The sequence below is a fragment of the Sarcophilus harrisii genome, chromosome 3, assembly GCF_902635505.1.
Source record: "Sarcophilus harrisii chromosome 3, mSarHar1.11, whole genome shotgun sequence".
NCBI classification, from domain to species: domain Eukaryota; kingdom Metazoa; phylum Chordata; class Mammalia; order Dasyuromorphia; family Dasyuridae; genus Sarcophilus; species Sarcophilus harrisii.
In genome coordinates this window covers 58,682,431-58,708,483 of record NC_045428.1, presented here as the reverse complement: position 1 = coordinate 58,708,483, position 26,053 = coordinate 58,682,431, and the positions used below count along the sequence as shown (strand labels likewise).

Here is a 26,053-nt window from a genome sequence, read left to right as displayed (position 1 = left end):
GGCAATTAAGGAGTTAGGGGCAACTAGGATAGCGTCAAATTGGCTAAGATGAAAAAAAAAAGATAATGATAAATGTTGGATGGGGATGTGGGAAAACTGGGACTCATATTCCTGAGTTTAAATCCATCCTTAAACACTCTCTATTGCCTCAGTTTTCTCATCTATAAAACGAGCTGGAAAAGGAAATGACAAACCTCTCCAATATCTTAGCCAAGAAAATATCAAATGGGTCATGGAGTTGGACACAACTGAAATGACCGAACAACAAGAAGTTAAAGGATTGAGAGATATAAGACAATTTATTGAAGGAATGGCCAAGTCAAAAAACTAGTATATAGGCAACAAAGCCAGAGAGAGTCATAGATAAGTCCAGAGAAATAGAAGCTGAGAGAGAAAGGGAAAGAGAGAAAAAGACAGAAAGAGAGGAGAGGAAGAGAAGGACAAATGATAATGATGGAATAATCTCTTGAAGGAGTTGCAGGGGATGACATTAAGTTTATTCATAGTAGTATTTGACCTTGGCAAAGATTTTAGCCACTTCTTCTTTAGTGAAAAGAGTAAATGAGAAGACAAGTAAAGACAAAGAGAGCTTAGATTATAGAATGGAATAGAAGATGGCCTCTATTTTCTCAAAATAATATATTGAAAAGACATCACTATCTTAGATGGTGAAGAGGATATATTGGTGACTTGAAAAGAGAAGATAAACTGAAGAGATTGTGATTGGGAATTAATCAATGAAGATCAAAAGATTTATTATGCAATAATGAAGCACAAATGAGATAAAGCAGCACTTATAGTGGACTCTCATATTGTGACTTCTTTTAGTAAAATTCAGTGGTTTAGGAGTATGATCAGAGAAGGCAGAGGATGGACAGGGTGGAGATGAGCAGCTTGTGAATGGAGACAGGACAAGGGAAAGATGGGAAACAATTAAGTTGTTCAACTATAGATGAGGTTGTTGAGTGCTGGATAATGGGTCATAATCATCCCCCTCCTTCCTGGACTGGAATTGAGTTTTAAAAAAAGAGCCCATGAAAAATCTTGAAGCTCTGACCACCTTTATATATCATTGTGTCATAAACTCCAGCTCCATTATTTCGCTCTTTGCTAGGATTCCCCCTCCTTTTGAGTATTGCACTACACCTCACTGTCTACTGCCCTCAACCTTCTTATGTTGACCCCTATCCTTTCAGCATTAAGTTATGATCCTTTCTTGGAATTATGGCTTATCTGTCCTCCCATTGTTCTTCCTCTCCTTATCTGCCTTTGTTTCCCCTATAAGATTGTATATTCAGGTTATGTATTCCGTTTGCCAACCCTTGTTAATTAAAATCCTATATGAGTTCTCTGTCTCGGTTTATCTGTACCGAATGCTTTGGACAAGAGGCCCATCCGGTCAGCTAGCTTAAACTCTCCACATTAAAGATGAAAAACCAGTCTTGGCTTGCCTCAAGTTTTTCTGGTATAATAGGGTCACAAGATTGTAGATGGAGAAAAGTCAGATTAGAAAGAATTATTGTACTGGAATGTCTGAGAAGGAAAGAGGAATTGGAGACTCCATTGAAGACAAAGAGTAGAAGATATAGCAGATAATTGATTTCTCTCAGGCTTATATGACAGCTTTATGTATGTCATGGGTTTTATTAGGGCAGTATTATTCTCTAATTTTGGTCAGATCCCTGCATAACCTTTGTGATTCAGTTGATGGTCATCTCAGCTGACAATTTTGTTTGTCTGACTTTTTTCCTTTTTCAGCTATGGCTGACATTTTGTTGTCTCAGCTTAATTGACTGGATTGACCCATAGCTGTGATGTCACAAGAGAGTAGTGCCCTCCAGAGGCAGAGGCTGAAGAGTAGCTGTTATATCAACAGCAAGGGACCAACTTATCCACCGGAAAGGATCCAAAAGAAAGAAACAGACACAAGCTCTTATCTCCCTGACTAGATTTTGTAAGTATTTGTTGGCTTAGCCAGAAGGAATAAAGAATTCTTTTCTAATAAGCAGCCTGTTATGGGGGATGGCTTGAAAAATGACATGCAGGTAGTCTCTGTTCCGTGACACTTTAATTTTGAGAGTAGCAGTTGTTGCTGTACCTCATAGGTAACTATGGCAACAAACCTGGAGCTGGGGAGCTGGAGATGTGACAGCATAGTCAATGACTGTTAATTGGGTTAGTTTTTTTTCCTTCAGGACTCACAAGACAGCTGATGTCAACATTTCTAGGGTGCAATTAGAGACATTTTGGATTGGGAAAAAGGACTAGATTTCATTTAAAATAGATCATTCCAGAAGCCATAGATATTCTTGTGGTAAAGGATAGGTAGATCCTATTTATCTCTTTCCCAGAGGAATTTCTGAGGGTATGCTAAATTTGAGCTTAAGACCTAGAATGCTTCTATATGTAAATCCTTTTTTCCTTTTCCTCCAACTTTCATAATGCCAAAGGAAAAAAAAAGCATTGAAGGACAAATTTCATATAATGATTGAGTATTTTGGATTTCTCTCAAGATGGCTTTGCTTCAGCCTTTCTAATGAGTTGTTTGCAGTCATATTTCCCTAGAGTTTTTTTGGGGGGGAGTAGTCTGATCTTTTTGACTTTGAAACCCTACTTACTGCTACTTTTCTGTTTTCTGAAATCCTCAGGCGAGGGAATAAGATTTAAGTGGATCTTTGAGACATTTTGAGTATATTTAGTACAATGGTAGGTTTGTGGGAAAATCTGTTTTGTAGCTGTTTTCTAATGGAGAGATTAAAAGAACCAAGAACAAGTACTTAGCATTTGTACCCCTAGGATGGATTAACTTGGTTCCAACATTACTGTGCAAACCATGGCAAACATGATCTTTATTTTTTGATTCAACACTGGCAAGGGAGAAAGAAAGCTGAGTCCAACTTAATGGAATCCAGGAACTTTGGGGAAAAGCAGGAATTATACCTTGACAGATAGTACCTGGAAGTGTTATGATCCCTTCCTCTAAAACTTTTTGAAGTTTATTTGGACACTTTGATGGATTTTGATTCTATGGATACAGGTACTCTCTCTAGCACCCAATCCATGCTGTCTCATCACTGGCTTGTCCCAAATAACCAAACAGTGTCTTTCTTACTACACTGAAAATGATTGTAGAGCTCTTGATATTTCATGGATATCAATGGAGTAAGTGGTCTTATTTTTGTTTTATCCTATTCTTCTACTACATGACAGGCCAACTTTGTTTTCCAACTATATATTTCTCTGATGGAAGATCTTTTAAAATTTTTATCCATTTTGTTCTTTTCTCGGTTTCACCCTTAACAGTCAAATGATTTTACATTTGGATTTCTTACCAAGCTTTTGTAACTTGATTTTTTTCTCTCTATTACTTCTTGCTATTCTAGGAGGTAATATGAGATGTGGTGATCAGGATGTTATTTTTCCCTCATAAAATGGTGATCTTACAGCTATAATTTACAGGGAAAATTCTCTATCATTTTATGAATTTCTGTCTCTCCAGTATTGTCCCATTCCATGAAAGGAGGCATTCATTGGTGACAATACTTCTTGCATTAATATGCAATTATTAATCTCTATAAAATTGGGGTTTCAAGTATGAGGTGTTTTGTGAAACTGATGTTTAGGCCAATTTAATCATGATTCAGTATTGTATGCCTGCATGGAGGGCAGAGTTGGTGAGAGAGCACTGGATAACAGAAACACATATTTTTCATTACTTCTTCAAAAGAGACTCATGGGATCCCAGACGTTCTTCATGGAAAGACCCTTGAAAGAGAAAAAAAAGACTTTGGAGAGTGGCAGTCATGTAGAGGAACTGGTACCTCAATATATTCCTGATTTCCAGTTTGTTTCCCTAGAGATTTCAGGGAATTTCCTTTTGGCTAAGATCAGGGGTTCTCTCTTGGTTGAGCTCCCAGTGGGAAAGTGCCTTCACTTTGTTTATTTCTTGTCACAGTTTAATCTGTAAAACTTCTCATCTTTCTGTTCACTATTTCTTTGGAAAAATGGGCTTACTTGTTATGCACTATTTGTGATGGTCTTTTGTGTAATTTGGTGGGAAGGAATCAAGTTTATGGATATAAGTTTGAGATTATTCCTTCCATTTTAGTGATTGTGAGCAGTCAGTCAACAAACATTTATTGACTACCATGTCCAGGCACTGTGCTAAGCACTGGGGATACTAAAGATCAACTCTCAAGGAACTTATACCCTAATGTGGAAGACAACATGTAAACAACTATGTACAACATAATATATGCAGGATAAATTGGAGACAATTAACAGAAGGAATGAATTAGCATTAAGGGGGATCAGGAATATAATTTTATGGAAAGTAAAATTTTAAGTGGGAATTGATGAAAGCCAGAGAAACCTGGAGATGGAGATGAGGAGAGAGAGATCAGGGAAACTGGCAGCTTTGATGCTTTTGAATATACAAAAATTGTTCCTCTAAATTTGAATTATTTGGTGAACAGATAGCTAGTTCAGCATCCCCTCTCTCAGAAGAGAACACAGGTATCAGCTTTGTGGATCCTTCTTCTGTTCCTTTCCATGTTGGAGTAAAAATATCCTTTGAAGAGGGATGGGCAAGGTTCTAGAAATATCTATCAATTCCTCACTGTAGGCTGCATAGACAACCCATGTCGATGTATACAAGTTACATGGGTAACACATGCACCTTATATCTACATTCATGTTATTCATAGTTAAAGATAACTGAGGGATTAGGTTGGTATAATTGAATATTCCCTTAGAACTCCTAATTCAACCCAGTAAACATAAATGAGCTATCAGCATGTGGCAATGGGTACTTATCCCAATGTATGTTTTTAGGCTTTTTTTTTCATAAAAAGAAGCTTAGTGCCTTGGAGATTTAGCAGGGGAAATTTTTTGACAAGATATGAATTAGATCACTGAAGTGATTATTTTCGAGAGATATTCCCCTTTTGCTACCAAAATGGGCTATTTGCTATTCAGAGACAATAAAACTTGCTATTAGCCTAGTTTTATAAAGAAGGAATCTGTATATGTTAAGAAAGGTATGAAATTTGTACCCTTTGTCTATTTATTCACTAGATATTCTGAGACTTCACTATAAGGGAGAGGAAGATTTTTTTGCCATAATAACTGTAATTTAAGACAAATATTGTTATCACTGACCCTTCCCTCTAGAGCTACTAGAGGCATATAGAAATTTTAAGGCAATTCACATGGCTGGGAGCATGATGAAAAAGGCAGTGAAAAGTGGTGAATGTGCTGATCACCAGCCTCAGAGAAATTCAGGAAGAGTTGTAACCAAAGGGACTGAGTTCCTTTTGGTAAGAAAGGATTGAATATATTAGGTCTTTATAACTGAATTTATAATTTTTGACTCAATGCTTTGTGTGTGTGTGTGTGTGCGTGTGTGCGTGTGTGTGTGTGAGAAAGAGAGAGAGAGACAGAGAGAGACAGAGAGAGAGAGAGAGAGACAGAGAGATACAGACAGAGAGGGAGGGGGAGAGAGACAGAGAGAGGGAGGGAGAAGGGGAGATGGGGAGGGTAAGAAGGGTAAGAAGGAGAGAGGGAGGGAGAGCTTAAGAAGGGAAAGGGAAAGGGGAGGGGGGAGGGGGCGAGAGAGAGGACATGGACTTTTCTAAGAAAAGATTTGAAAATGTATTGATCAGTTACCCCAAGACAGTTTGATCTGGGACAGTCTCACAAAAGAATAATAATATACTCCCTCTGTGGAAAAAGAAGCTAGAGTAGCAGATGACAGCTTTAACTGAAGGAATCTGTAAGTAAGTAATGAGAATGTATTGGAGAGAGAGTTCACTGAGTGCTTTAGTGTCTGTCCATGGAAGGTTTTGTGGTTTAGGGTTAGGCTAAGTGTTAAGGTCTTGAGTAGCATTTCAGTAGTCAGAGGGGAAGGCATTTCACATAAGGTCAAGCAGTATAAACATAGGCACAGAGATAATACTCTTTCAGCTTTTGGGTTCCCATTATTATTCAGGTAGTAGCTATGCCCAGAAATAATATACAAATAACTTTTGAATGACTATTATAATTGATGATATTCCTTGCGTTTCCCCTAGTAGGCAATTCTTTTGGTTTATCAGTAGAAACTGTGTGAAGATGTTAGGAAATTTTAATGGATGATGTTGGTACTAAATTATTATCTATACCCTGGCTTTTCTGGATTACTTCAATTGTTGTTTTTAGATGTGTCTAACTCTTTATGACCCCATTTTGAGGTTTTCTTGGGAAAGGTACTGGAGTAGTTTGCCATTTCCTTCTTCAGATCATTTTACAAATGAGGAAACTAAAGCAAACAGGGTGAAGTGATTTACCCAGGGTGACACAACTAGTGTCTGAGGCTACATTTGAACTCAGGAAGATGAGTGTTCCTAACTCCAAGCCCAGAACTCTATCCATTATATGATTTTTTATAAGAAGTCATTTCTGGTCCTCTTTATCTTAGCATCTTCTGTCTGAGATTCTTCTCCAATCAATCCAGAACATATCTCATTTGTACATAGTTGTTTGCATGTTGTCTCCATCCTTAGGTTGTAAAATCCTTAGGAAGTAGGGACTGTGTTTTTCCATTTCTTTGTATCCCCAGATATTAGCATTGTACACATATATATATATATATATATATATATATATATATATATATATAGAGAGAGAGAGAGAGAGAGAGAGAGAGAGAGAAGAAGGAGAAAAGGAGGAGGAGGAGGAGAGAGGGGAGAGAGAGAGAGAAAGAGAGAGTGAGAGAGAGAAAAGAGAAAGAGAGACGAGAGAGAGAGAGAAGGAGAAAAGGAGGAGGAGGAGGAGGAAGAGGAGGAGGAGGAGAGAGGGGAGAGAGGAGAGAGAGAGAGAGAGAGAGAGAGAGAGAGAGAGAGAGAGAGATGGATGATATGGATCTTTGGCTTGACTTATTAAAGTTAAAATGTACATCCTTTTTCTAGTTAGCCAATGGTAAACTACCAAAGGGGAAAATAGTGAGTGCATTTCAAAAAGTTTTGTATCAATTTTTTTTGAGGAATAGACTTTCTTGGGGAGTTTTGTCTGCATCTTTATTGATACTTATCTTGAGTTAAAACAAAATATATAAATCAAAATTTTAAAATGTTTATAAAAGAAATGTGGATATCATTTAGTCATTTATAAATTGAAAAAACCTACCAAGCATCAAAACTTCCATTTTTGAACATGTCCTTTCCATATTGTGTTTCAGTCTTTCTTTATCCTTCCTGTGACACTTAATGTGCTTCATTCACAAAACCTCTGGAAATACTAGGAAGATAATAACAGTGCTCCAATTCTCTGGGAGGATGACACAGCATGAAATAGGAAATGATGATGCTTTGTCTTCTTGCAATTGCCAATTTCCTTCTTGTGCTTTTTATTCAATTACTTCTACTTAGTTCTCTTTCACAGGAGGGACTAAGTCTCTCACCTCTGTGCTCCTATCCCATTGTCAGTTTTTCCTTTTATTTCCTTAGGATGCTGGCTATCATTTTTCTCCCTTTCTCTCTTTTTAATTCTATTAGTGTATATAGTTTGCATGACTAACTTTTTTTTCAGACATAATCCCTTGCTGATGACTTAGACTCTTCAGTATTTCTTTATGATGAGTGCTAATTGGCTTATACTTTTAATTTTTCTCATGAATCCTGGAGGTGGTAGCATGTTTTTTTTTCCCCCTTAGGAAAAACTGAAACATGACTGGAGATTGAAGTATCTATTATGTAAACAAAACTAAAGTCACAGAACAGACTTCAGTGGACTTTGAGCAGAAGGAAGATCAAAGGAAAGCACTGATAATTTCAAGTCCAGGGCCTGGTTATGTGTTGACGCCATTTTCATTATCTCACAGCGTGAGACAAAGAGAAGCATCTATCTGCAAAAGGAAGAGATTCTTCTTGGAATAGTTGCAAAGTTGATGCTGTCAATTCCTGATAGGATCAGAAATAGAGAAAATATATTCAAAAGAAAATCTATCTGAAGGCTTGTCTTCCTCAGAATTCATATAAATCCATTAAGGTGCAGATACTTAAAATATAATGGCCTGACTGCTTCTGATTTGCTTAGGATATAGCTGATTGCATTTTCAATGTGCAAGGGAACATTATTAACTAGGGAGAATCAAGGAAGGGAAAGAGAAAAGTTCTTGGGATATCTTGGACAATTTAATTCAATTAAGAGGGTTGATTTCAGAATCAGAGGATCTGTATTCAAATTCCATCTGTATTCAATCAACAAACATGTATTAAGTACTTACAGTATTAAATATTACAGTAAGCATTAATTATTTACAGAAAGAACATTGTACTAGATGCTGGAGGAGATATAAGAATTTAGATAAAAAACTCTATTCTTATATCCATGGAGTTTATGTTCTAGTTAGAAGTCATAGCCCAGTCAAAAATGGCCATAATAAAAATATTAAAAATACACAAGAGAGATAAAAATGAAATGCTATGCAAGTTCATCTGGAGTAAAGTTATTACTAACTGGAGGGAGTGGAGAAGTCTTTATGGAGGAAGCAACATTTGAATTGTCCTTTAAAGAATAGGTAAACTTTCAAAGGAAGGGGATGAAGGACAAGAGAGGGATGTATGAAAGATGACTTTCCAAATGTAAGAAACAGAATGAATTAAGGTACACAGCTTGAAAGAACCAAAGCCTGTTCCTTGTCATTGTCAAATTTGCCCAAATAGCTACCTGGGGGGTGGTGAGGAGATAAAACAAGCTTTTCTTATAGTTTATGTGTGTTTATATGTGATACAAGACAGATTTTGATTTAGGTGATTGCTGAGTAATTGGGATTAAAGTTGTTAAATTGACCAGAATAGCCCAGCCTGCATTGATTGAATGCAAACTGGACATGGAATGCTTTTTTCGGTCATTTTGGTGACCTACTTGAATCAATCAAGTATTCATTCAGTGATGTCTGTAGAACTGTGCTCACAACCAGTGAAGAGAAGCCATTAGAATAGACAAAAAAAATTCTGCAAGAACTCCTGGCTATTGATTTCTGTTTCTGCAATATCTCCAGCACATAGACCTATCAGTCATACTATGGTACTTGGCATGTTAGGCAAGCGTCAGGCCATTTTGGAAATTTGTTAGGTTTCTGGACACAGAAAACATTCTTAATAGGGAAAATCAATTGTCCATTTCTGTGTTGAGAGGACTTTTTTCCCACAAAGCCACAAATTCTGTAATTTATCTTGCAGATATTAGCCCACAAATTTCCTAGTCTTGGGATTACAAATGCAAAGAAACTTGAATCTTCAAAGATGAGCAATATTAGGTCACTTTATTCTTCTAATACACAGGAAAACTCTCAGGTAATACAAGAAAATCTTTATCTCCTTACAGAGAAGGTCTCAATATATTTAAATAGTATCTACTATTATTCTCCAATGCTTTGGAGTGTTCTACATTGTTCTCTACATCATTAGTTGCGACTATGTAACCTAACAGAATACTGAGAGGCACTTGGTTTGTAAAGAGATGGCCCAGAAGTCAGAAAACCTTGAGTTCAGATCCTGCCTCTAACACATACACATATGACTCTGGGCAAGTTCACTAAGCAATTCCAGAAATGGTAAAGAAATTATTAACCTTCAATGGTAGAAGGAGTTTCCTCATATGGATGTTCCCTATATCCATGAAATCACAAGTATTTTCAGTGCTTTGCTTTAGGTTAAGCTAAATCAACTAGTACTTCCCCACCCCTTATTTTTAATTTATGTACTGTCAGTATTAGTTTTTAATTTTTTTGAAAATTCATAAATATTGAAAGACCAAAAAAATTGGTTGCTAAAATTGTATAATTTTAGTTTTCATACAGTATGCTGGTATGTTTCATAATATACCATATACATCATGTGTCCCTAACCCACAACCTCAATATTAAAATGTTCAAGCAATATTTGATTCCCTATAAAACATCCCTGAGAAATAGCCATCTTGTCTCTGATTGAACATTTCTAAAGAGAGAAGTAATAATGCTTGTGGAAACAGTATATCATCACAGAAAAACAGAATTTGAAGAATAGAAGGGACCTCAGTGGTCATTCAGTGCAACCCATGTATCCAAGGAATTCCCACTACGATATATAACAAATGATAGTGCAGAATCTGCTTGAAGAGCTCCAATGAGGAGGAATATATCACCTTTTAGGGAACGTTAACCTCTTATTTTACTTTTGGATAGTTTCAATTGTTAGGTTTTTCCTGATACAGAGTGTGTGTTGTCCATGTAGATATGTGTATATCCACATGAGTTTAATCTAAATGTTTTTCAAGAAGAATCATGAATAGATATCTCTGAAATCTTATTCTCCATACTCTTCATGAAAAATTTTTATTCTTGCCTGAAGGTATGCAAGAAATGGGAGCAACTAGATTAGTAACACTGTTTTCTATAGGGAGAGTGTATTGAACTAGAATTATATCTATCTGTTCCTCTCTCAACATATTAGTCTAGAGGAAATGCTTTTTAGGTTTAAGCTGCTTAAATCACTTAAATATGATATAGCTTATATCCAAAAGCTGGGATCTTGCTCACCAATGTTAGTCACAGAAAAGGTCATCACAAATAGTGAATAGTATATAAATCCATTTGTCCAAACAAACATCCAAAAGGAATCAGAGAGGTTAAATGGAAGATAATCTAATAGAAAATATTAGAATTAACTAAATTTCCTATTGGAAGTAAGATATTTTAACTTGCCTGAGAGAGAATTTTTAATTTTACCCACTGGGAAATCCCCTGAAGGTCCCTAGAGACACAAGTTGGAAATCAGGAACATGTTGGGGGTGGGGAACAGTGGCAAATTTTCTCTCAAAGTCTGATTTCCTAAGTTTTTCTCTTTTATTCTGGATTTCTCTCCAAAGAGGGTTTAGAATCATGGGTGCACTCTCTCAAAGCAGTAAAGAAGAAAAGGTCTCTGTTCTCCCAAGCTCTCATGACAATTCTGCCCCAAGAGAGATATGTAAAGTCAAGCAGTTGTTCTTTTCACCAAAGGAATGGATTTTATGCAAATATACTAGGTCAAAGTTCCTGTGCTAATCAGTAGTGGAAAAAGGTCCCATACTTCCAGCCTGGGCAAGATGATAGACCGATAGTCTCAAAAACAAACATATATAAACAATGCCTCAAACAAGCAAAATGTAGGTAAGATATATCTACATTTCCATTACCTACAAGGTTAGTAATCCTATCCAAAGGAATAGAAAAGATAAAAAGTAGATGAAGTTCATCTAGCATGATCTATTCTTGGTAAAATCAAGATGACTTTTTGTAATGACTGCTTCCTTCTGATTTATTCATCAATCATCTCTCTAATGATTCTTTCTAGAATTTCTTTAGGAATTGAAATCAAGCTTATTTTCCTAGAGTTGGCAGAGTCTTTCTTTCTTTCTTTCTTTCTTTCTTTTTAAGAAAAAGGATGTAGAGAAGACAATGTTTTATTTTCTCCAATTTTGTAATACCTCACTGCCTTGTCATGGCAGAGGGGCTTGCATATAGTGCTATGAAACTAAAATACAAGTAACTCCAGTACTAATGAAGTGGCTGGGCCAAAGCTGAAAGGAAGCTCGGTTGGGATGAGTCTGATGATGAAAGAAAAGTCCAGTGCTAAAGATCAATATGACATAGGAACCTAGAATGTAAGATATATGAACCAAGGTAAACTGGATATAGTCACAGGAGATGGAAAAATTAAACATCGACTTTTTGACTGTCAGTGAACTTAAATGTACTGGAATGGGTGAATATAATTCAGGTGATCACTACATATACTACTCTGGGCAAGAATGTCTGAAAAGAAATGGACTATCCTCACAGTCACTGAAAAGGTTAGGATCTACTCAAATACAAGACAAAACCATAAGCATGTCCACTGATTCCAAAGAGGTCAAAATCAATCAGTTCTAGGAAGACTTTCAACATCAAGCAACACCATCAAAAAAGAATGTCCTATTCATCATAGGGAATTGGAATGCTAAAATAGGAAATCAAAAGACAATTGGAATAATAGGCAAGCAGGAAAGAGACTGATCAAGTTTCATCAAAATAACTTGCTGATCATAACAAACAATACTTTTCAACAATACAAAAAACAGCTCTACACATGGATACCATCGGATGGTCAAAATTGAAATTAGATTGATTATATACTTTGCAGCCAAAGTTGGAGAAGCCATATATAATTAGTCAAAACAAGATCTGGAGCTGACTGTGGCTCAGACCATGAATTTCTTATTACAGAATTCAAATGTAAACTGAAAAAAGTAGGGAAAATCATCAGACCATATAAGAATGACCTACATAACATCTCTTAGGAATATAAAGTGGAGCTGATAAATAGATTTAAGGACTTGATCTGGTCAGTAGAGTGATAGCAGAGGATGAGATGGATAGATAGTGTCATGGAAGCAATGAACATGAGCTTGGATAGATAGTTTCATGGAAGCAATGAACATGAGCTTGGACTGACTTCAGGGGAGAGGGGAGGATAAAAGGCCCTGGACTGCTACGGTCCATGGGTCATGAAGAATTGGACATAACTGAATGGCCGAATGACAACATTTCCATGCTAATTTTAAATGATAATAATTGCTCATATTTGAATAGTTCTTGATAGTTTACAAAAGATTTCCTTGAGATTGTCATTTGGTGTAGTCTGTATATCTAATGTCCTCTTGTTTTTTACAGATGAGGTAACCATCAAGATCAAAGTGACAGAAATGACTCAAATTCAGATCTTCTAATTTTAAATCCTATGATTTTGAATAAAAATATATTGAACAGATAAATTAAAGGAAAAATATATTTTTTGTGAACATTCTATTTAAAAAAAAGATTTCTTTATTTTACTTTTCTATGCCATTTAAGATTTGCTTTGTTTTTGTACACATTTTATGGACATATCTATTAAATTCTTCTCCAATTTTAGTAGGAAAAGAATGCATATACATAAACAAAGTACATCTCTAATGAACTTTCCAGTGTAAATCAAAAGCTATTCAGTTTCTTCATCTGGTCCATCTTGTTCTTTAGTCCATAATCAGAGCCAACATTTACAAAGCTTTTATATACTTCATTAAATTCAATCTCCAGGATAATCCTGTGAAGTCAATTTTTAGGTATTAAAATCATTCCAGTTTCACAGGTGAAGAAAACTGAGTAGCAGAGATCCAATAAATTGTCTAAAATTACTCAGGTAGTAAGTAACAGAAGTAGAATTCATATTCAGGTCTTTTCTGGTTTTGAGAATGATATTGTTTCTGGTATGCAAGTTCACAATGTCTCCAGAGTGGGAATAGACAGGAGCATCACTTCTCACATTGTACTCTGGCCCTGCTTTGCTGTCTTTGCTCTCTAAGCTGTCATCATTCTGGCTCACATTTTCCATGGGTTTTTGTTTAGATGGACTCCCTTGATGAGTCTGTAGGGAAAAGGGAAGTTAAAAACAAATGGGCTTCAAAGATTAAAAAAAAAATCTTGATTTAGTCATGAGTGCCCAGGTGTCTATTATTTGTTTAAAGGGCATTAGTAATTTAGAAACTAAGGATATATATATATATATATACAAACTATGATTTATGGGTATTTAGTATAGAAACTCTTGATTTCCCCCCCCTGAATTCAGTAGTATTTTATTTTTCCAATACTTGGAAAGATAGTTTTCAACATTCATTTTCGTAAGATTTTGAGTTCCAAGTTTTTTGTCCCTCTCTCCCTTACCTCCCCCCTCCTCAACACAGTAAGAAAACTGATACAGATTATATATGTATATATACATATATATATACACACAATGATTTTAAACAAATTTTCATATGCCTCATTTTGTGAAAGAAAAATCAGAACAAAAGGAAAAAAACATGAGAAAGAAAAAGCAAAGCAAAAAAATCAAAGGTGAAAATAGTATGTTTTGATCCACATTCAGTCTTTGTAATTCTCTCTCTGGATGAAGATGGCATTTTCCATCCCAAGTCTATTGGAATTATCTTGGATCAATGTATTTCTGAAAAGATTATCACAATCTTGCTGTTACTGTGTTCAATGTTCTCCTGGTTTTACTTACTCACCCAATCTCAATTCATGCAAGTCTTTCCAGGCTTTTGTGAAATCAGCCTGCCCATCATTTTTATAGAACAATAATATTCAATTACATGAAAACCTTTGGTTTAAAAATAGTACTTTCCTACAACGTACCCCCCATATAGGTTTGATATATCTTTTTGAATGTATTCATTAGCCGAATGGTAGCCAGTCCAAAGTATATACAAAAAAAAAGATTGTGTTTAGGTCACTCAGTGATTGTGTTGACAAGCTGTCCTCTGACATGTTCCAATAATAAATTTTGAGATATTATGTCCTGGTTTAAAATATAAAAATGATAAAAATATAAAAAGTATAATAAAAATAAATAAAAACATAAGTATAATAAAAAACTGGAATCTTAGTTTGTGAAGAAAAACTGCAAGGGACATATTTTGGCACAGTAGATAAAGAGCAAGATTTGGAGTCAGAAGATGGGTTCAAATCCCTAATTTACCATTTTGTGTGACCTTGGTTATCCCAGTAAACTCCCTTGAATTCAATTTCTTCATCTGTAAAATGAAGGGATTAGACTAGTTAGCCAATAAAAACCAGGTCTATGATCTTCTAATCTTAGGTTCAATTATGACCAAGAAATTGTGACTCTCAGAGCCTCTTTGATCTCTCTCTTGATCTCCTCCCATACATCATCAACTGCCTATTGGATGAAGCATAGGCTTCCCAAATGGGACATGTCCGAAATAGAATTTCTTATCTTTTCCTAAAACCTTTTCTTTTAAAAACTTTCTTTTAAGGGTACTACCATTCTTCACCTGGAAGTCAGGTGAAGTCATTCTTACATCTTCCCACTCTCTTACCTCTCACATCCAATCAAATATTGAATCTTGTAGATTTTATTTCCATACTATCTAGCACATCCATCATTTTCTTACCATGTACACAGATGCCATTCTAATTCAGGGCCATCTCATCCTCACCTGGACTATTCTGACTCCATGTGAGTAGACTCTGTTAAAAGTATTCTGTTCATGTTACAAACTCTGTATAACAGATAAATATAGGCAGTTGCCTAGTCTACCTATATTCAACTCCTACCTTACTCATGAGTGGAAGTGTGCTCTGATCACACTGCTGTATGATCAGACGAGCCTCATTATTTGACCCAGTTATAATCAGAATGATTCTGAGGAATTGGAAGGTTGAACATATGAACACATATCTGTACTGTCATGTCTTATACTGAAAGCAACACTGAAAGTTTTCTGTGGGATCTCTAAACAGTAGGATTCTGGATGTTTATAGCAGAGAAGGTCACATTTATTTAACTCGAAATAATTAGTTGAGTGCCTGTTGAAAAACCCCAAATTTACTGAGAACAGTCATGCTTATAATGAAACATATGAGAAATATCCTTGTGAAACTTATATTCTAAGTAGCATCCCCTTGACATGAAAATGCTTTAAATGGGAATAGAGGAAGTAATGGAGATGACTCTTGTGTTCCTGGCTTTGCCGTTCCTTGGAATATTCACTGTGCTAATCTATATTTTATTTGTTTTTAAGAGTTCTCAAGTTACTTCTAATGGTGAGGAAAGGTGGGTGGGTGTTAGAGCACACACTAAACAAAACCATTTTATGCATTTCATTCCTTGCTGGAATAGTTTGAGAAATGAAGGGGAGGGAGAGTCACTGATGGATACAGGAAAGTGATCTATGTCAATAGGTAGAAATTCCATTTGCTTAAGAGTATCTTTCACAAAATGCCACCAATAGGAAGTTCACATTATGGTACTCAAATCTAGGATGGAAATGAGCTCTGAGATTTGGACATTAAGCCTATATATTCCTCATTTATGCTATTTCATCAATTGCTAATCTAGCTGTCGGAACCTTTACAGACAAGATTTTCATGAGGGGTAGTGGATCAGAAAGGGTGAGGGAGCTAATTATTGATCTTGGAAACTCACAAGAAAATTTAGAATTTGTACTATGGATACATGTGAATATCATGTTCTACATTTTATGGAACAGTTCTCATTTCAGAGGATATTCTCAGTATTTTATTTCCTGTAATATTTGGGGCCAAAAGCGAATCTTTGGATCATATTACCCAGTGTTGTGCATGAGGCCACAGGGTGATGCTATCGCTGGGAAGCAGTGGGAAATTTAAAAAGTAGGAAGGATATGGGAATAGAGTAAGGGAACTTGGAGAAACAAGCTGTGGAAATGCAGGTGAAGGAAATACCTTGTGAAGTGGTATAACCATTTAGACACTGAAGGAGCAGTTAGATAATATATTCCAGTGCCAAGGTGAGACAGTCTAGGGATTTCATAGACCTTCTACATCACAAGACTCCCCTTATATTATTGTTGCTGAAGTCACAATTCTATTTTGATGATGATTTCTTTTTTTTTTAAACTTTTTATTGACAGAACCCATGCCAGGGTAATTCTTTTACAACATTATCCCTTGCACTCACTTCTGTTCTGATTTTTCCCTCCCTCCCTCACCTCCTCCCCTAGATGGCAAGCAGTCCTATATATGTTGAATATGTCCCAGTATATCCTAGATACAATGTATGTGTGCAGATCCAAACAGTTTTCTTGTTGCACAGGGAGAATTGGATTCAGAAGGTAAAAATAACCCGGGAAGAAAAACAAAAATGCAAACAATTTACATTCATTTCCCAGTGGTTTTTCTTTGGGTGTAGCTGCTTCTGTCCATCATTGATCAATTGAAACTGAATTAGGTCTCTTTGTCAAAGAAATCCACTTCCATCAGATTACATCTTCATACAGTATTGTTGTTGACTTATTAGTTCTGTTCATCGTTGTGATCTCTTGGTTCTGCTCATTTCACTTAGCATCAGTTCATGTAATTCTCTCCAAGCCTCTCTGTATTCATCCTGCTGGTCATTTCTTACAGAACAATAACATTCATATACCACAATTTACCCAACCATTCTCCAATTGATGGGCATCCATTCATTTTCCAGCTTCTAACCACTACAAACAGGGCTGCCACAAACATTTTGGCACATACAGGTCCCTTTCCCTTCTTTAGTATCTCCTTGGGGTATAAGCCCCGTAGAAACACTGCTGGATCAAAGGGTATGCACAATTTGATAACTTTTTGGGCATAATTCCAGATTGCTCTCCAGAATAGTTGGATTCGTTCACAACTCCACCAACTATATTTGATGATGATTTCTTGATGAGATGTGAAGAGTATTTTGGTTTAGGTTACTTACTGATCCATTGATTCCAATGGAATTGATTGCATTTGAGGATAATTGACTGAGTCATGGAATTTGGGTAACATAACTCTGAATTGTAATCATAGATTTGGGCTTTTAAAAAGGAGAAGGCACAGAGCTGAGAAGGGACAGAGACTAGCAGTAGGAGAAGAAATATATAGATAGGCAGATTTAGGTTCCTGGGGGTTGAGTGAAGTCTAATTATTCAAGCAGCCCTATCACAGAGGTCATCTGGATGCCAAAGATGGCTGCAGTGTAGAAGCAGTTGAGGGGATTCCATGTGATTCCAGGAAAGGAGGGAGTTATATTGCTAAAATAGTGGCAGCAGCTAGCTCCTGACTGCCATACCTCCTTCAGTAGATAAGGTTTCAATGGCAAATTACTTATATTTAGTCAAAGTTGGGATGGGGAAAATTATTAAATGATCAACACTCAATATGGAAATCTGATCTCTTTTTTCTTTACTAAATATGTTTAATAAGTAATAATAATAATAAGTAAAAACAGTTTTTCTTGAGTTGAGAAGCAAGAAACAACTGCAGTGAGAGCCAAAAGATTTTGCAATGGCAATCCTGCAGTTCAATAGTCTCCCATGGGGGCTGATACATGCTAAGAGGACAAGAGCACTGGGATCCCCAAACTTCCCCTAGCCCTTTATTATTTAGCCATCTTTCCCATCAACTGATTGGGATTTTGCAGGTTGGGATCCTAATGAATTGAAATCAAAGGAAAGAGAAAGTCTATGAACTTAGATACAGTTTGGGAATTTTTTTTAGGAAGTTACAGTTCTTTCTGTAACCCTCTACTGGGATGGCCTCTTGGGAGAAGACGAGTTGACCATAAACATATTAAACCAACCAAAGTGATCTTGACCTCAGACATGGAGCTTTGCTCAGATAGTATTATACTATCTGAAGCATTTCATCCTGTTGGACAGCACTGTGCCACCAGATAGGAAGGATGGGGAAAAGATCAGACCCTTCACTGGTGGCCTGACATTATCACATGTACCCAGGTCACAAGTATCATGAAACTGGTCCTCTCTCCTTTAAGTCAGTCAGTCCTCTGTACTGCTTCTGGCTATTAGAATCTAAATGTGCTATCAGTTTGCTAAAAGTAAAGGTAAGCGTTCTTGATCTGGAATCTACAGCTTCTTGGAGAGTGTCTATGGATAAATTTCAGAGTGCCTAAGAATTTAGATGGAAAAATTATATCTATATATATTTGCATAGAACACACATATATATGGAATCTATCCATCCATGTAACACACACACACACACACACTCTTCATCTCTCTTTCTCTCTGTTTTTCTATTTCTCCTTTCTTTCTTTCTTTCTTTCTTTCTTTCTTTCTTTCTTTCTTTCTTTCTCTCTCTCTCTCTCTTTCTTTCTTTCTTTCTTTCTTTCTCTCTTTCTCTCTTTATCTTTCTCTTGATTTCTTCTCTCTCCTCTCTCTCCTATTTCCCCTCTCTCCTCTCTCCTCCTCCCCCTCTTCTTACCATACCATCTATGATACAAATATACATTTAGGCATCACAAAATCAAGCAGGCATTCTCAGGGATTCTTGGGATGTTTCACTAGAAAGACTTCCTTCCAAATTGATATTAAATCACGAAGACTATTTTGAGAGTTCAACCAGTCAACAATTTCTATAGCTAATATTTATCGTCTAGGCCACATATCATTGTTTTTTTTTAACCTTTATTATCTAAACTAAATATTTTATACTAGAGTAGAGGTGTCAAACTCTACTTAAGTAGGGCCTTAAGTCAATGCTTTCAAGTGCTGTCCAAACCAGATTAAAGTTAGGAAATATTTAACTAAATTAAAATACAATAGAATATAGATAATATTAATATGTGGTTTTGTAAAATAGAAATACAATAGAACATAAAGTTATATGTGGTTTTATAAGTCAAAATGAGACACACTCTTATGTACTGTTTAGTGACCTGTTTCTGTTTGATTTTGATACCACTGCACTGGAATATATGTTTATGTCTTCTTTCTCCATCCCCTATAGAGAGGGAAAAGCAAAATAAACAAACAAACAAACTTCAAACACATTTTTTTGACCAAATTGTTTAATTTGGTAGCTCCACGGAGACACATGTTTAATCCAAGTTAATAGGTTCTAATTTGGTCTCAGTCTGATCTAAAGAGAAGGATTTAGAGGATATGAAAACACAAAATATATCTGAAGATTTCACAGAAAATTTAGTTCTTAAGAATGAAGTCTTTTGAAGATGGAGAAGGAAATATCCTGGTATGATTTTTTTCTAAACCATTTACATAAATACCATGACTCACATTCTTTCTAGGTAATAAAAGCATATGATTTACTTTTAAAAACTGTTAGAGGGTCTCCGTGCCCTCCTCTCTGCCCAGCCAAATGTGCAATTATGCCTACCTGCTGTTTTCCATGTATGTGGGGTGTTATTTTATAGAAGGAGTGATCATTCTCCTGAATTCTTTATGCAAATTAGTTGCATTGCTTTATTGGGACACCCTAAGCAAACCATCCATCACTTGAGACTAAGTAGAACATTGGGGCTTATTGGACCTCTAGATGGCAACATTTGGTTGTGGCTGAAAAATGTGTGTTCTCAAATTTGAATACTCTACAGGTACAGAAATAGGTTAGGACACTTCTTTGTGGGAAGAAAGACATGTCCTTTATTTAATTGAAGGGAAAGCTTCTGAGAGCAGTATCTTATTAGCTATTATCCCACACAAACATAAATTCTGAATTAGTCTGGGGCCATGATGACCTAGACTATGGTGTGAGAACTGTGGTAAAATAAATATATTTAGATTTACAAGAAAAAAATTTAAGTCACAAGATAGAATGAGGAATGCATCATAGGAACACATAGGGATATTGAATTGGATTTAAAATTGGAAGTCAACTAGTCCAGGGCTTCTTAAACTTTTTCCACTTGCAACTCCTTTTAACCTGAAACATTTTTTACATGATCATAGATAGATGGGTATATAGAATACGTATACAAATCAAATATTTACTGATAATAAGTCATAATTTTGTGACCCCCACATTCAGTTATGGGGTCACCACCCATAGTTTAAGAAGCTTGTATCTAGTCCGACTGGACTAGATCTTTCTTTTTACAGAGAGAAGCTGAGAGTTTTGCCTAAGGTCACACAAGTGGAAATGGCAGAGCTGGGATTTGAACTCTCATTCCATGAAACCACATAATGCTAAGCTTTTGAGATGTTTTTGTTCTTTTTACTTCCACAGAAATGTAGATTTATTTGGTAAAAGGGCTTTGCTGCTTGCTCTTCCCTTCTGAGACTGTATAACAAATACCTTTTGGTGGTTCTGTGCTGAAATATCATAATCAAAGAACTCATTGTAAATTTATATAGAGTGGCCTAAAAGCTTTAGTGGCTTAAAACTATGCTAACACTTTGAGGACATCCTGTATAGATACTATCAGGTTTTGATCCAGAAGAGAATGCAATATATTGGGAAAGGATGACTTTCTGTGGAATCTGAAGCAAACTATATAATTTTAGAGTTATCTGGCTGACTCTGGGTGGCAGTTATTCATAGACATGTCCCAAGAGGAATATTTCCCTCTCTTGTGTTTCCTTCAAAAGAAGTGAAATCCTTAGATGATGAACAAGATCCATTGATGACTCAGACCCCAGGACCAGTTGATATTTTTGGGCTTGATCTTTAAGAGGCCACTATGTAGAAGGGCTAAAGAGGGAAGGGGGGGAGAGACAGACACATGGGGGGAGGAGAGAGAGAGAGAGAGAGAGAGAGAGAGAGAGAGAGAGAGAGAGAGAGGTGTCAAAAAGGAGAAATGGGGCTTTCTACAGAGTACTCTAATCTAGAGAGACCTCAACAATTAAATTGCCACTAGGAAAGCAGTAAATGGAAAGTGTGGTGGAGTAGGGACTTCTAAAACCAATTTGGGAATGGAAGGAATTTAAGTTGGCACCAACAGAACATCAGAGAATTCAGGAATTCTTGGATTAAGTAAAGGAGTTCCTGGACCAAGAGAAACATTTATTTTAATCAGAGAGTTTGGAGAGATAGAACAGTAACATGGAATGCAATATGGGGGAGAACATTCAATTTGTCCTCCATGTGAGCTGTGATTCAGAGGATGGTAATCCACTCTTTAGCTGTGGCAAGTTCTTTTCCTCTTTGGGGTTTCTAAGTTTTCAACAGGCAGAGACTTATTGGTGCCACAGTGGGAAAAAAGGGATGTGATATGAAATCCTTTATCATTTCCTAGCAAATTCAAATTCTTTCCCCTTATAGAAAGCCTGTGGGCTAGCAGATTTTATGAGAGTCTTGGAAAGATGGGGCTCACCAGAAGGAGAATTGTTTGACCCTCTATCAATCCAAATGTTTTTCCATTGCTAGGGATAGGAATCTATACTCAGCATGATACTATAAATCTGGTGAATTGTATATATTCTTGGAGAAAATGAGGAGAGACACCAAAAGGAGAAAGGGGAGTACTTCAGTGTTTTAGGAGCATGGGTATTATTTCCTTTCATGAGTTTAATAAAACTTCTACAATCAGTATTTTGTTGGTCTGAGTGCTTGCATGGTAGTTGAAGGCCCTTTTAAATATCTAATTCTGGTGTTTTGAGAGTTTGGTTATTGAGAAATCTCTAAGAAACCTAGTTTGTGTTAGATAAGACTGTTAGTAATGGGCTACAGGTTGCATTTATTTATGAGAATCCTTGGTTTATATCAACACATTCCTAGCCTAGATCCTTTAAGGCTCCTCCAACCAATACTATGTAGGCAGAAATCTACTCTATTTATCCCTAGGTTCAACTCTTCCTAGTGGTGTCTGATACTCTGATCATACTACTATATGAATTGGCTACTTTGGTTCCAAATTATAATCAAAATGACTCTGGAGAACATTTTGGTTTTGGAAATACAATAAAACTTTTTATTTAAAAATTCGAATCTTAGAACACTTGTACTGCTGAACATATGGACATATTGCTATCCCATGATATCTTACAATGGAAATAGCATGATGAATTCTTCTTATGTAGGAATCACTTCCCAACTATTTGCAATTGAGAAAATTTCATTCATTGTTGAATGCTGTTGTTGACAAATCCTCAACTTAAGGAAGAAACTCAGTAAGCTTCTAATGAATCATGGGAGAAATATCTCAGCCAAACTTTCCTTTTTTTCTTTTGGCCTGGAAACTGGAGGGATTTCCAGTAAGGTTATGGAAAGTCAATATGAAGAGAAACCAGGCTATTGTAAGGCAGAAAAACTCAATGAAAATACTGTGACTTAGTTAATGGGTCTATTATATTTGAGTAAATAGTAGTTATTCAATAAATGATTGATTGATGGATTCTAGCAAATGTCCAAATATTTCTACTGTTCTATGCCCCTGGAGATTATGTGAATATGTTTAGAGAAAGTAGTGCCACTATTTGCTTTGTTAATCTCCTTTGAAGTGACCTAAAATTTTAGGTTTACAAGGACCATGTTATTTTTTTTCTGAGATATTTTTGCTCTCAGTTTCCTTTTCTGTCTCTCTCTCCTAGCTCCCAAACCCAAACTCCCAAATATTTGTTTCTTTCCTATTTATCTATCTTTTTTCATTTTCTTCCTTCCTTCCTTCCTTCCTTCCTTCCTTCCTTCCTTCCTTCCTTCCTTCCTTCCTTCCTTCCTTCCTTTCTTCCTTCCTCCCTCCTTCCCCTCCCTCCTTCCCTCCCTTCCTTTGCTATGCTAATCAATATATTCTACCCATTATTCAAACAGAATGTAAATAGCCAGAATGGAACAGAGAGAGGTGAAGAAACCAAAACTCATCAAATTTGTTTTGTTATTTCTATGGCCTTCATTTTTAGTAGGAGATAAATGCAGCTCGGATCTTATTTAGTTTAAAATGGAAAGTTTTTGATATCTTAATGACTAGTAAATCATTAATCATATGTTAAAAAAAAACCTTTCAAACTTTCAAAGAATTTTTGTACTGCATTAAAGACATAAATTTGAGCTTTTCTCTGTCCTAGTCAAAGGGTAGAAAGTTGATCTGGGGACTGAGGAAGCTAGAATTATGCTATTTATCTGACCTTGCAGTTTCTAATTAGCTTCAGAAACATCAGAAGAGGCAAGTTTTTTTTTTTTACTACCCCAAATAGATTAATGACAGAAAAGCCTTATGTATGCCAAATAGCAGCCCTATTTATGGCAGGAAAAAAAGGAATCAAAATGATTCCCCATCAATAAGAAAAAGGTTGGTATATAAATGTAATTGAATATTTTTATATCATTAGAAATGCTAAATATGTGAGAAATATGGACCCTGGAGTGGAGGGGAGTGGGAAGTCTCAGTTTCTGCTTAGGCTGAAGTTGGTAGTAGAAGAGCCAGGGCAATATTCCCAGACTGAAAGGGAGTCTGTAAATCAGTGGCTGGTGTCAGTGCCAGTCTACTAGAATGCCAACAAACCTACACTTATGTTGCTCAGACCCAAACCCACCCAGGTCAGGAATTTATCATATTCACATTAGGAAATCAAGGCTTAGATTTTCCTCTAAATCAGATTGCTTTGGGAGCCGTGAATACTTGTAAGGATCTCATTCGGAACCATCCCCAACATTCTGATAAAACCTACTACTCAATACCCAAAAAAGCAACATTAGTAAGATACCCTAGAAATTCAGATATTCTATTCAGAAATACAGAGTCTGGTCCTAATAAAGTTTGATGTTAGAAAGTAAGAAGAAGAATAAACAAACAGAAAAAGAATCTCACCACAAAGAGCTACTTTGACAGCTAGAGTTGTCATGTTGGTTAGAACTGGATTTGGGGTTAGGAAGATCTGAGTGACTCCAGGCAAAATACTTAGCCTCTTATGTAATCTCAGTTTCCTCATCTGTAAAATGGAGATAATAATAACACCTACCTGTGTTGCTGTGAAGGTCAAATGACATAACTTATAAACCTTAATGCATCATGAAATGCTATCATCATCATCATCATCATTGTGATAGAGATACTCAAGATATGAATGGAAGGAGAATGACTCCAAAACACTTACAGGCAAATTCTCAAATAAATACACAAACTTAACACAACTAATACATCAGCTAGAATTCCTGGAAGAGATAAAGTAAGAGTTTTTTTTTTTTTTAAAGCTAAAATACTGGTATAGATAAAATGAGAGCACTAGAGGAGAAAAAATGGGAGAAAAACCATGATCTGTGGAAGAAAAGATAGGAAAGATAATTAAGAATTTTCAATAAAGGTATAAAACCTAATTTAAGCAACAGAATTCATTAAAATTGGAAAGACCAAATAGAACTTAATGATGCCACAAAACAATAATTAAAAACAAATTAAAAGAACTAAAAAAATAGAAAAAATTGTAATATATCATATAGTAAAAACAGCCATATGGGGAATTTGGAAAAATGTGAGAAGATATATGATGTGGTGCTATTTAAAGAAAATAGTATCAAGAGACCACATCAATACTTCACCAGGCATTTATTAATACCTACTATGTGTCAGACACTGTACTAAGTCCTGGGGATTCAAAGAAAGGCAAAAATAGATCCTACCCTCTGGAAGCTAGCATTCTAATGGGTGAAACAATAAGTAAATGATTAGTCACATACAAGATACACAGAGAATATATGTAGCAATATGCATGAGAGGAGAAATTTTTAGTAAGGAGTTGAGAATAGTTAGAAGGGCTTCCTACAGTAATATAAATAATGCTAACAATCAAAAATAGACACAGTAATGAATTGTAATGAGCAATCTTGGTTCTGAAGAAACTGATAAGGAAGCACATCTTTCTTTTAATAAAGAGGTACATTATTTGACACATTCATTATCTCAGTTGATTTTGTTTAAATGTTTCTCTTTACTACAAGGAAGGGTTCAATGGTACAAATCATTAGGGTATACAAACTAAAGTTATGAGAATCAATGTTTGACTATTTTATAGAATATAACTATTCAATCAATTCTAAATGATTTTGACCAAAACAGTTGATTTGGTGACATAGTTTCTGTAATGACTGCACTAGCACTCAGGACACTCCAGAATCAGCCGGAGTCAGGATAAGCAAAAGTCCATCTTTATTCTTGGTCTTAGATTCAGGACTGAACAGGATGGAAGCAGAATTTCCCCGACCGCCTCCCTCTCTCTCCTGGAGAGTGTGTGTCCCTGGCTAGCTTTACTCCACTCCCTAGTCCTTCCTACAATCCTCTATACACCAGTCATTGAGCCAGTACAGATTGTGTAAAGGACCATTTTCCAAGCATATACCCATAGAGTATCGTCCAATCAGAAATTAGCCTCAAGTGCTCAGTAGTCTCGACCTCAGTGCATCAACTCAATACTTCCAGCCCTCTACAAGTTTCCACCTGGTTCAAGTAAGAGGTAAACATTGAAGGAAATGACACAGCTTGTGGGGTTTAGGACTATATAATACTTCCAAATTGGTATAATTAATGGTATAAAAGTCTCTTTCAAAGCACTGATAGAACTCAAGAATATTTCTCTTGTGGGCTCTGATAGTTGCTTTGCATTTATTGGTATAATGTTCTTTTTCTTGCTATTTCCTAGTTTCTAGCTGGGTTCTAGTTTCCTTGTTGCTAAGAAAATTAAAATGAGCATATCTCATTATTGTGTGTGATTATAATGTTTTTCTAGTGAACTAAATATATAAAAGGGTTCCAACCATCTAATTAGT

General features: G+C 36.0%; 1 protein-coding gene across 1 annotated transcript in view; it reads left to right on the top strand.

Moving 5' to 3' along the window:
* KCNE4 (potassium voltage-gated channel subfamily E regulatory subunit 4) overlaps positions 1–26,053 on the top strand; it is a 73,695-nt gene that overhangs the window by 15,233 nt on the left and 32,409 nt on the right. The window contains exon 2 of the mRNA XM_031957963.1: positions 1,759–1,954. The gene's annotated coding sequence lies outside the window, so the exon portion shown is untranslated. The remainder of the gene's footprint in view (positions 1–1,758; positions 1,955–26,053) is intronic.